General features: G+C 37.3%; 2 protein-coding genes across 13 annotated transcripts in view; one reads left to right on the top strand and one right to left on the bottom strand.

Annotated features, from left to right (window-relative positions):
- Positions 1-12026, bottom strand: part of cfh (complement factor H) — a 148230-nt gene that overhangs the window by 37532 nt on the left and 98672 nt on the right. The window lies entirely within an intron of this gene.
- Positions 1-12026, top strand: part of LOC127641303 (coagulation factor XIII B chain-like) — an 83610-nt gene that overhangs the window by 9907 nt on the left and 61677 nt on the right. The gene's annotated exons all lie outside the window — the stretch shown is intronic.

Raw genomic sequence — 12026 nt, 5'->3', positions numbered from 1 at the left:
CGACCCACCGGGTGGGCCGAACAGTTGGAGGGGTGGGTGTAGGTGTAGTTCTCAAGGTGGGCCAAGTTCATGATTGGGTGGGCCAGGCCCAAAAGGACAGTTCAGACTGTTGTTTGAAACTCCAGGATCATCTCCTCATTAAGTGTGTTTTGATTATATTGATTCAGTGTTCTGACTCCAGTTCAGTTAACAGCATCACTCACACTATCCGTGTCATTAACATTGTATTTTTTATTTTGTGCACTTATAATGTCATAAGTTCATTGACACAGCAAGTGTTCTTTTGATCCTTTTTTCAGGCAAGGCAAAAAGTGTTTTTGATTGAAAAGAAACTGGAGTGGAAACACTGAGGTAATGAAAGTATGATCTTCACAATGAATTTTAGAGAGTTCTTTTAGAGGCATTAAATTAATGATTGATGATGTTACATGTGATGATGCTGTTGACCAAATTTAATTTAAATGAATATCTGTGTGATTTCAGGAGATTTATTTTTAGCACTAAATTTTGATGAGATGAAGTCCTAGTTATTGATAAACACAAACACTGAACCTATACAAGTGTGTGTTCATGTTTTGGCATGTCAACTTAAGTAAAAATGTTGTTATATTTCTATCTGTAATTATGTATTCTGTCCTGTATTAAGATCTGAAGATCCCTCTGATGTATCCAGAGCATGAAGATGGACACAAACACACACACACACACACACACACACACACACACGTGTGCAGACATATACAGGTGAAACTCGAAAAATTAGAATATCGTGCAAAAGTTCATTAATTTCAGTAATTCAACTTAAAAGGTGAAACTAATATATTATATAGACTCATTACAAGCAAAGTAAGATATTCCAAGCCTTTATTTGATATAATTTTGATCATTATGGCTTACAGCTTATGAAAACCCCAAATTCAGAATCTCAGAAAATTAGAATATTACATGAAATCAATAAAAAAAAAAGGATTTTAAATACAGAAATGTCGGCCCTCTGAAAAGTATTATCATGCATATGTACTCAGTACTTGGTTTGGGCCCCTTTTGCATTAATTACTGCCTCAATGCGGCGTGGCATGGATGCTATCAGCCTGTGGCACTGCTGAGGTGTTATGGAAGACCAAGATGCTTCAATAGCGGCCTTCAGCTCTTCTGCATTGTTTGGTCTCATGTCTCTCATCTTTCTCTTGGCAATGCCCCATAGATTCTCTATGGGGTTCAGGTCAGGCGAGTTTGCTGGCCAATCAAGCACAGTAATACCATGGTCATTGAACCAGGTTTTGGCACTTTTGGCAGTGTGGGCAGGTGCCAAGTCCTGCTGGAAAATGAAGTCAGCATCTCCATAAAGCTTGTCTGCTGAAGGAAGCATGAAGTGCTCTAAAATGTCCCGGTAGACGGCTGCGTTGACTCTGGACTTAATAAAGCACAGTGGACCAACACCAGCCGATGACATGGCTCCCCAAACCAACACAGACTGTGGAAACTTCACACTGGACTTCAAGCATCTTGGATTGTGTGCCTCTCCATTCTTCCTCCAGACTCTGGGACCTTGGTTTCCAAATGAGATGCAAAATTTGCTGTCATCAGAAAAGAGGACTTTGGACCACTGAGCAACAGACCAGTTCTTTTTTCTTTAGCCCAGGTAAGACGTTTGACATTTGAAGCCCATGTCCAGGACCCGTCTGTGTGTGGTGGCTCTTGATGCAGTAACTCCAGCCTCAGTCCACTCCTTGTGAAGCTCCCCACACATTTGAATGGCCTTTTCCTGACAATCCTCTCCAGGCTACGGTCATCCCTGCTGCTTGTGCACCTTTTTCTTCCACACTTTTCCCTTCCACTTAACTTTCTATTAATGTGCTTTGATACAGCACTTTGAGAACATCCAACTTCTTTTGCAATTACCTTTTGAGGCTTTCCCTCCTTGTGGAGGGTGTCAATGATGGTTTTCTGCACAACTGTCAGGTCAGCAGTCTTCCCCATGATTGTGAATTCAACTGAACCAGACTGAGAGACCATTTAAAGGCTCAGGAACCCTTTGCAGGTGTTTAGCTGATTTAGACCCCGAAGCGCCGCCAGGCTCGCCATTTGCGCCATTTAGAATTTCAGCCGCCGCCAGCCAATAATTTCAGTAAGCCAAAATGAGCCGCCATCTGATAAATATTGGCTGAGCCGGCTAGAATTATTTGCATCAAATAATAATTCTATCACATAGAGACATACACACACGAAATATATAAACAATACACGAGATCTATTTTCCCACTGGATTCATAACAGCACAGTCTTGTGCTCGTTGCTATGATACACAGACTCACAGTGAATTGACGACCAATTAAAATTGCTCGTTTTCCGTACAGAAGAAGCGATGCATTTTTTCTCGCACTGAGGTGAAATGGCGGAAAGAAGCAAGCAAGTTAATTTTGATCTCACTTCTCACATACTTTCCTAATTCCTACTTACTTTTTTTTTTAACTTAGGCCTACCCAGACTTTTGTTAAATCTTCAGGGCACGGTTGCACAAACACCTGAATCAAAGATTGATATTCTGGAACGGAGAGATTTATGGCACTGAACGTGATATTACTGCAGTAACAAACCACCGTTTCCACATTGCTAATTCACGACGCATGCTTCAGTGTACATTGAAGTGAAATGTGCAAAACTTTGTCCAAAATAATACTGTAAACAGTGTGTGTTTATATTAAGGCGAGACACGGCAGGCAAAACATCGCTTTTTTTTACTGGTCAATTTTGAGATTTTTGGATATTTGTCTTCAATAACATGTCTTCTTTCAGACTTGTGGTGAAAAAAGTCTGAAATACACATTTACTACACTTCGTCTGTTTGCGTCTGTAGATTTCTCATAAATTCAACAAAAGTTTGCGTTCTTAATCAACATACTTCTCCGCGATCTCTGCCGTCACTCACCCTCTTATCACATGCACCGTTAGGAAGCTCTCTCTCTTCTGTACAATCCTGTTGGATCCAAATATGGTCATTTCCTTTTTATCAGCAACCAATCGTGAAAGTAAAAAGACTGAATGCGCGATCTCATTGGCTGATGATAAATCTTTAAAGCCCGTTTTCTCAAAATGACCTTTCTCTCATACTCCAAGTCCGAAATCTCCACTTCAGTAGTACTAGTTATATTATGAAGACATTTACAGAGGGATTTGTAAATATATTATTCCTAGCCTGATATATATAACATTTTATTCCAAAAACATGGTGAAAATCATTATATTCTGATTTACAGGATAACAAAAGTAGATATCCATAAATCCCTCTGTAATTTTTTTCCCATCTAATATGTGAACACAATTAAAAAAATATTTTTAACCTGGCTTTATCCAATACTCAGATTTCGTTTTTTAAAATATATGCAAATTAGCACATATTTAATTAGATATTGCCTAATTTTCATATTTAAACATTAAATTAAAGAAAACTTGTAATACATTTTTTCTCATCTTAATGTAAGTAATCAACTGGGAAAGTTTCATGGTGATATCTGCTAGTTAAAATATTTTACCCTATTCACCTGTAGTGTCTCGCCTTAACTATAAAGTTGAACAGCGAATTACTGTACATGTCATAAATATATGCATAACGTTACTCCGTGAAGTTTGACAAGTGTGCATTCTTACACAGCATCAGGGACATTATTCACTAACGTTACAGTGGCTATTGAATGCGCCTAGCACTATAGCAAATATGTACATACGTTGTGAAAGTAAAATCTGGTGTTTTCTTTATTACATTGTATTGCATTTTGTAGAAATATAGTGTAAGCCATGCATTGCTTGGAAATATTGAGATCTAGTAAATCGGTATAACATAGACATCTGTAGACATGAAGTGGCAGCTTCAGCCATTTGCAGCTATGAAAAGTTTGGCTGCTGCAGCAGCCATTTAGGTTTTGGCTGAGCCTGCTAGCCAGCCAATAACTTCATCAGCCAGCCATTATTCTCAAAACAAATGGCTTCGGGCTCTAAGCTGATTAGAGTGTGACACTTTGAGCCTACAATACTGAACCTTTTCACAATATTCTAATTTTCTGAGATTCTGAATTTGGGGTTTTCATAAGCTGTAAGCCATAATCATCAAAATCATATCAAATAAAGGCTTCAAATATCTTACTTTGCTTGTAATGAGTCTATATAATATATTAGTTTCACCTTTTAAGTTGAATTACTGAAATTAATGAACTTTTGCACGATATTCTAATTTTTCGAGTTTCACCTGTATGTTCACTACTGCTACCATTAACATGCTTATGTTAACTTTCTATGGTTTTTGTGATTTAAAAAAACTTTCTTTTGTCAAAATTGCTTCAGAAAATGTTTGGCATAAATAAATTGTATTCAAACACTTTACACTGAGTTTAATATCCTTTCACATTATTTTGCTTCATGTTGTAACATCTAAATAAACTGGTTTGAATCAAGTCAATTGTATTATTTAACATCACTTAATAAACGTGACTACGTTAGTTTACACCAACAAAACCAATATTAAGGGTTAGATCAAGGAGAAGTAACAAATGCGGGTACCATGTTTCACTAACTAAAAGGTGCATGTAGTAATTCTTTCCTCATTAAAATGTTTTAGTCCTAAAGACTCACATGAGATATTGTACAGACTTCTTATCATAAACCTTATGAAAGCTGTTTTATTTTATATGGAGAGGGTCCCCTGATGGAGTCTGCCATGTTAGAATCACATGACCATGAAAATACTATTTGTTTAATCTCACACAGAGGCAGCTGGATTAAATTAGGTTATTAAAAAAGAAAAATATGTCAATTCAGTTTCTTATATGTTTTAAAGAGTATAATGGCATTTCTTTATTTGTATCCAGCTAATGTGCTGCCTATTTTTAACACGCACATTTAAAAGCTTATATTACACACTTACAGTGGACAATTTGCAAAATATTGGACAAATTTTCACAGTCTTTTATGATCCTACGCACCTTCCCCATGGTTTCGATCGAATATCTTGGCCACTGAGTGGACTACAAGATCAATCTAGGTGTCGCTAAAAAGTAGCAGTCGTCAGCTTTGTGATGATGAATCATATTTAATCAGTAGTTGAATAAATTATTGAGATGTACACAATGTACAATGTACAACCCCCAATATAAGGTATATGTAAAACATGGTGACATGAAATGGCTTTATTGCAAGTCTGCATGGAATATTGTAGGTGTGGAGAGATCTGAATATCTGGTCATGTCGTGTTCTAATGGAGAGTTAAAATCTGACAAAACATGTAAGTACATCTGAATGTGTATTTTACACCCACATTAGTCAAGGTGTTTATATGTGTAGATCTGTTCAGCTCTCTATAACATCAACATGGACTACAAGCTCAATCTAGGTGTCGCTAAAAAGCAACAGTCGTCAGCTTTGAGATGATGAATAATATTTAAACAGTAGTTGAAACCTTATTTGCCAATTATTTTTTATCATTCTTTTAGATTGCAGATTTTGATTTGGACATCTGAGACTTAATATTAGATTATTTACCCAGCTCATAGACAAGTAGACAATGGCTCACTTTGAAGAAAACAACCTAAGGTAAGAGCTAATATAGAGTTTATGACTGCATGGGGCTTACAGAAGCAGTGATCAGAGCAGACATTAGACGTTTGTCTTTGTTGTCATACAGAGATGTTTTGCTAATGGCTGTAACCTTATTAGTTAAAAAGTGGCAAAGACAACTGTTGTCAATAAGGTGTCAAGCGGTGGAGGAGGAGGACAGAGGAGTGTGTTGAATGCCCTAAATAGTCTGCGAGTGTCTGCGGTGCTGTTGATCTTGTCTTGATAATAGGATTTTTTTTTTTCAGATTTGTTTTCAGAAAAAGAAGCAAGCAGAGACTGTTACTTACTCAGATGTGCTGGAGCTTTAGGTTTCCGCCATCTCCTCTCAGTGTTCACTAAGAATGCCAGGGACTGGGCGGTGTCATACGTGCTTGCCTAGAGGAGAGAGTACAGATGCAGTCTAGACAGATTGATAAACTGCAGCGTAGTGTGTCTGTAGCAGTGTTTAGATCCAGGCTGGAAAATAAATCTTGTGAGGGAAGAAAGGTAAAGACAGCAGTGGAAAGGCAGGTGGGTGAAACGGAGGTTACTGCGAAAGGAAACCAAAGAGGGAGTCTGTTCGGGGCGCTGATCTACTGAGACAATTTCAGCATGTGTCCATTTTGTGTCAAACAAAATGTGCCCTGTGCATTTCTATAATGTGTTGTGATGCCCTCCATGGAACACATAGACTGTGTACTGAATGCCTTACTACCGTCTACTCTTTCTGTGTCTGTTATATCTATGTTTGACAAAAACAGTGAAGGTAGAATGGATAGTACTCCATTGTGAACACGGCTATAGACGAACGTGCACAGGGCTCTTGAATTGAAGCGATGCTTGATGTGTGAAGAAATTATCACTCCTTTGAGCCAGTTCTTCTCAATTAATTTGTCTAAGGAACTTTTGAAGTGCTTTGTCACACAGTAAAACAGTAACGGGATATAGGACTTGTTTTACTGTGGATATAGATACTTGTCTATCTGTTTCCTCCAGCATCTTCACAAGGTCCTTTGCTGTTGTTCTGGGATTGATTTGCTTTTTTGCACTAAACTGCATTTATCTCTAGGAGCCTGAATGCGTCTCCTTCCTGAGCAGTATGATGGCTGCGTGGTCCCATGGTGTTTATACTTGCATACTATTGTTTGAACAGATGAACATGGTACCTTCAGGCATTTGGAAATTGATCCTAAGGATGAACTAGACTTGTGAAGGTCCACAGTCTTGGCTGATTTCTTTTGATTTTCCCATTATGTCAAGAAAAGAGGCACTGAATTTGTAGGTAGGCATTAATATACATCCACAGGTACACCTCCAGTTGACTCTGATTAGCCATTTAGCATATTTGAGCCCCACAAAAAATGTCAATATGACTTGAAAATATGAAAATATGCTCATCATAGAAGAGGTGTATTCAAGCAACTGGTTGGTGTGAATTGCATTTTTATGTATTTTTATTTAATAGTTCTGGACAAAAATGAGCACCACTTCGTTGACTCTTAGGAGTCCTAGGACACACGGCCATAATATGCACCTGTTACTCTCTGTTATTGTATTTTACGATGAATTCTGTGAAAAGAATCCACGTTATGTTCATAAAAAGGTTTTATCTGTAGATTGTTCACCCACTGTCACAGACACCCACTGTCACTTGGCCAATTCTGCAAGTGCATGAAAATTTTGTTTACGGAAAGAACAGTAAACATGGATGATACCAGGTTAATTCATACCCATGTCTGAGGAAATTTTATTTTGACACCATAATATATATTACTCAGTAAGCTTGCTGAAGATAATGGAATTTTGGTCAAATACAAGCTATTTTCACAGTTTACAAATGTACAATATGCATCTTAAATGGTAGCTGATATAAATAAATTAATATTACTAAAATGGCAAGCGCTAACAATTAACTATATTTAGAAAAATGAACAAAACCTGTCATTCACTACAGAAACCGCATTCTTCTCCGCCATGTTGAAAGTTTAGAACTCCGCCCATATCAGAAACTCTATATCAACATTATTTAAGAGTTTCCCAGATGTAATTTCGACTTGAGAGGTCATTCATGTGCAACTTTTACGATTTACGATAATTCGGTAGCATGTAAAGGCAGGCAGCATAATTCTGACCAGCTAATCGCCGTTATTTAAATGCTATTTATCAAACATAGAAAATTAAACATTTTACTTGCATGATTAATTCTAAGTAATACATGACTAAATTTATCTAAAGGGGATGGTGGTTTTACAATGGGGATGCTTTTTGGTATTTCTTGCAACAAGGGGGCCATCCCCTCACAGTTCAGCCAACCTTTTATTTTAAAGTCATAATGAGAAGAATTTGAAAATTCACTCACTAGACAAAGGCTTTTAAGAAGAATTTTTTTTCTCTTACATTTCAAGTATTTTTTTGTGATAATTAAAGTCTCTTTTACCACCGTGTTCAACTTTCTTTAGGCTGTGTTGAAATAATTTCCACGTGATTTTACTCCAGTTGACATCCTATCTAACACATGTTTACTTTTTATCTGAAAAGAGGTGAATCTGGTCAACAGATATTTGCTGACAAAAGGATTCTGATCTTGTTCATTTACATTTATGCATTTGGCAGACGCTTTTATCCAAAGCGACTTACAGTGCACTTATTACAGGGACAATCTCCCGTAACAACCTGGAGTTAAGTGCCTTGCTCAAGGACACAATGGTGGTGGCCGTGGGGTTTGAACCAGCGACTTTCTGATTAACAGCCCTGTGCTTTAGCTACTACGCCACCACCACTCCACCACTCTTTTCAACCTCAAAAGACTCAATGCAAGACAAATGGAATTATATGCAACAATTTGTGGTCTTCGTTTGTGTTTAAAGACATGGGGATGTTCCAACACTGCAGTTAAAAATGTATCTGACATATAAACATATTTCACACAAAAACTAAAACGACATGAAGCACTATGTTACTACACAAGAAATTATGAATTGTAGCTTATTCACTTTGAATCCGTATTCTCTGGGGCTGACATTGCTCATTGTCCTACCCACTTTAGACACAGCGTATGGGGCTGTCAACTTTCAATTTAAAATCCTAATGATTGCTAAAAAATATTGTCTTAAAATTCAAATCAGCAACAGATGACACAAATTTAATTCCATGGTTAATCATGAACAAATAATTTTTTTCTTGTGATTCTTTTACATACTATTTTTTTCAAAGGACGACTTTGGTGTTTGACCGAACTTTACGTTTAAAAAGAGATAAAATTCACAGCATCTAAAATGCCACATGAAGCTGCTGTCGAGCTGGTGGAAGAGTGCTACAAAGATGCCATATTAACATTAAAATACTTATGTTATAAAACTAAACAATTTACTATATCAACTGGGAAAATGCTTAACACAGTGAACTCTGATATCTAGATAATATACAGTGGGTACAGAAAGTATTCAGACCCCTTAAATTTTTCACTCTTTGTTACATTGCAGCCATTTGCTAAAATCATTTAAGTTCATTTTTTTTCCTCATTGTACACACAGCACCCCATATTGACAGAAAAACACAGAATTGTTGACATTTTTGCACATTTATTAAAAAAGAAAAACTGAAATATCATTGTCTTGTTGGAAGGTGAACCTTCGGCCAGTCTGAGGTCCAGAGCACTCTGGAGAAGGTTTTCGTCCAGGATATCCCTGTATTTGGCCGCATTCATCTTACCCTCGATTGCAACCAGTCGTCCTGTCCCTGCAGCTGAAAAACACCCCCACAGCATGATGCTGCCACCACCATGCTTCACTGTTGAGACTGTATTGGACAGGTGATGAGCAGTGCCTGGTTTTCACCACACATACCGCTTAGAATTAATGCCAAAAGTTCTATCTTGGTCTCATCAGACCAGAGAATCTTATTTATCACCATCTTTGAGTCCTTCAGGTGTTTTTTAGCAAACCCCATGCGGGCTTTCATGTGTCTTGCACTGAGGAGAGGCTTCCGTCGGGCCACTCTGCCATAAAGCCCCGACTGGTGGATGGCTGCAGTGATGGTTGACTTACTACAACTTTCTCCCATCTCCCGACTGCATCTCTGGAGCTCAGCCACAGTGATCTTTGGGTTTTTCTTTACCTCTCTCACCAAGGCTCTTCTCCCCCGATAGCTCAGTTTGGCCGGACGGCCAGCTCTAGGAAGGGTTCTGGTCGTCCCAAACGTCTTCCATTTAAGGATTATGGAGGCCACTGTGCTCTTATGAACCTTAAGGGCAGCAGAAATTTTTTGTAACCTTGGCCAGATCTGTGCCTTGCCACAATTCTGTCTCTGAGCTCTTCAGGCAGTTCCTTTGACCTCATGATTCTCATTTGCTCTGACATGCACTGTGAGCTGTAAGGTCTTATATAGACAGGTGTGTGGCTTTCCTAATCAAGTCCAATCAGTATAATCAAACACAGCTGGACTCAATTGAAAGTGTAGAACCATCTCAAGGATGATCAGAAGAAATGGACAGCACCTGAGTTAAATATATGAGTGTCACAGCAAAGGGTCTGAATACTTAGGACCATGTGATATTTCAGTTTTTCTTTTTTAATAAATGTGCAAAAATGTCAACAATTCTGTGTTTTTCTGTCAATATGGGGTGCTGTGTGTACAATAATGAGGGAAAAAAGATGAACTTAAATGATTTTAGCAAATGGCTGCAATATAACAAAGAGTGAAAAATGTAAGGGGGTGTGAATACTTTCCGTACCCACTGTAAATAAAAAAAACTTTTAGATGCATTCAACTTTAATGCAGAATTATTGATGTATATTTTATTTTCTTTAAAAATCATATTATATAAGTGTTTCTTCATTATTCATTGTAGATAGGTGTAAAGGGTTAATGGAAATGAGGAGGCGAGAACTGGCTTGACAAATAATATTTAATGAAGAATTTAAACCAAAAGACACAAGCACACAGGTATCGGACAACTGATTGTAAACCTCTCTCTCTCTGTCGCACTGCCATTACCAGTCGGCCTTTATCCCTCTTGCAGCCATGATTAACCTGATTAGGGGCCGGGTCTGCCCTCCACTCTGCAACAATAGACCATTTAAACAATCTGTTTAGGTACATTCTAATCAATATGCAAATCAGTTGCTTATATAGAATCAAATCTATATACGTTTCAAATTTTTTCACAGAAATGGCATTTTGGCATTTCAGAAATAATTAATAGTTTTGGCATTTTAGAAATGTATAGCATTCTGAGATGATATTCTTCTCACCACAATTGTACAGAGCGGTTATCTGAGTTACCGTAGTCTTTGTCAGTTTGAACCAGTCTGGCCATTCTCTGTTGACCTCTATCATCAACAAGGCTTTTCCATCAGCAGAACTGCCACTCACTGGATGTTTTTTTGTTTTTGGCACCATTCTGAGTAAATTCTAGTCTGTTGTGTTTGAAAATCCCAGGAGATCAGCTGTTACAGAAATACTCAAACCAGCCCGTCTGGCACAAACAATCATGCCATGGTGCAAATCATACCTGCATACTTTTATGCACTGCACTGCTGCCACACGATTGGCTGATTAGATAATCACATGTATAATTAAGTGTACAAGTGTTCCTGAGTGCTATAATGTAGCCTATATATAATTTTTAATAACTTAGAATTCACAGAATCACTGAATATATAACTCTATTTAAACAGTAAACTCAACATGATAAACTAAACACCAGAAAATCAACTTATTCTGTTTCTGATTCAGCTTTTTGGCACAGAGACCAAATAGTTTAGCTTGCATTTCTATTCACTTAGCAACATTTTACATTTAATTTTAAATGTAAACAATTTTGATCAACATTTTGTGCTCTCATTTTGAATAAAGGGCAATATTGTTTTTTATACTTCAGGTAATACAAAAAGTATTTAATTATCTTACCATTAGCTCACCCTCCTTCCATCCCAGATGTGTATGACTTTCTATCTTCAGCTGAACACAATATTTAAGTAATTTTTAACTTTAAATCTTCACTTTCAAGTTCACATTCTTTTCTTTTGTTTTTGGTGATTCACATAATTATTTGTGCATATTGCCACCTACTGGGCAGGGAAGATAATTAAAAAAGAACTTAAATATTGATCCGTTTCTCACCCAAACCCATCATATCTTTGCATAAGACATGGAATAAATCACTGTGTTCAGCAGAAGAAAGTCATATACATCTGGGATGGCTTATCCTTTTAAAGGACAAGACATTACATTATATTATGCTGTTTATTACAATAATATATCTATCTTGTGATTTCGTTCAACTACAAAATTTTGGTGGGTGACCAGAATGACCTTATGACAGTGTGTTTTGGCATGTTAACTGATGTTAAAAAAATTCAGTGGCCAAAGAGATCTTTTTTTAAACATACTAACTACAATCTGATTATTTTAAGATCTAAATGATCCATCTGATGTAT

This window comes from Xyrauchen texanus, chromosome 50, assembly GCF_025860055.1.
Source record: "Xyrauchen texanus isolate HMW12.3.18 chromosome 50, RBS_HiC_50CHRs, whole genome shotgun sequence".
Taxonomy (NCBI): Eukaryota; Metazoa; Chordata; class Actinopteri; order Cypriniformes; family Catostomidae; genus Xyrauchen; species Xyrauchen texanus.
The sequence above is the reverse complement of the archived record's forward strand: the minus strand, read 5'-3'. Positions and strand labels throughout refer to the sequence as shown.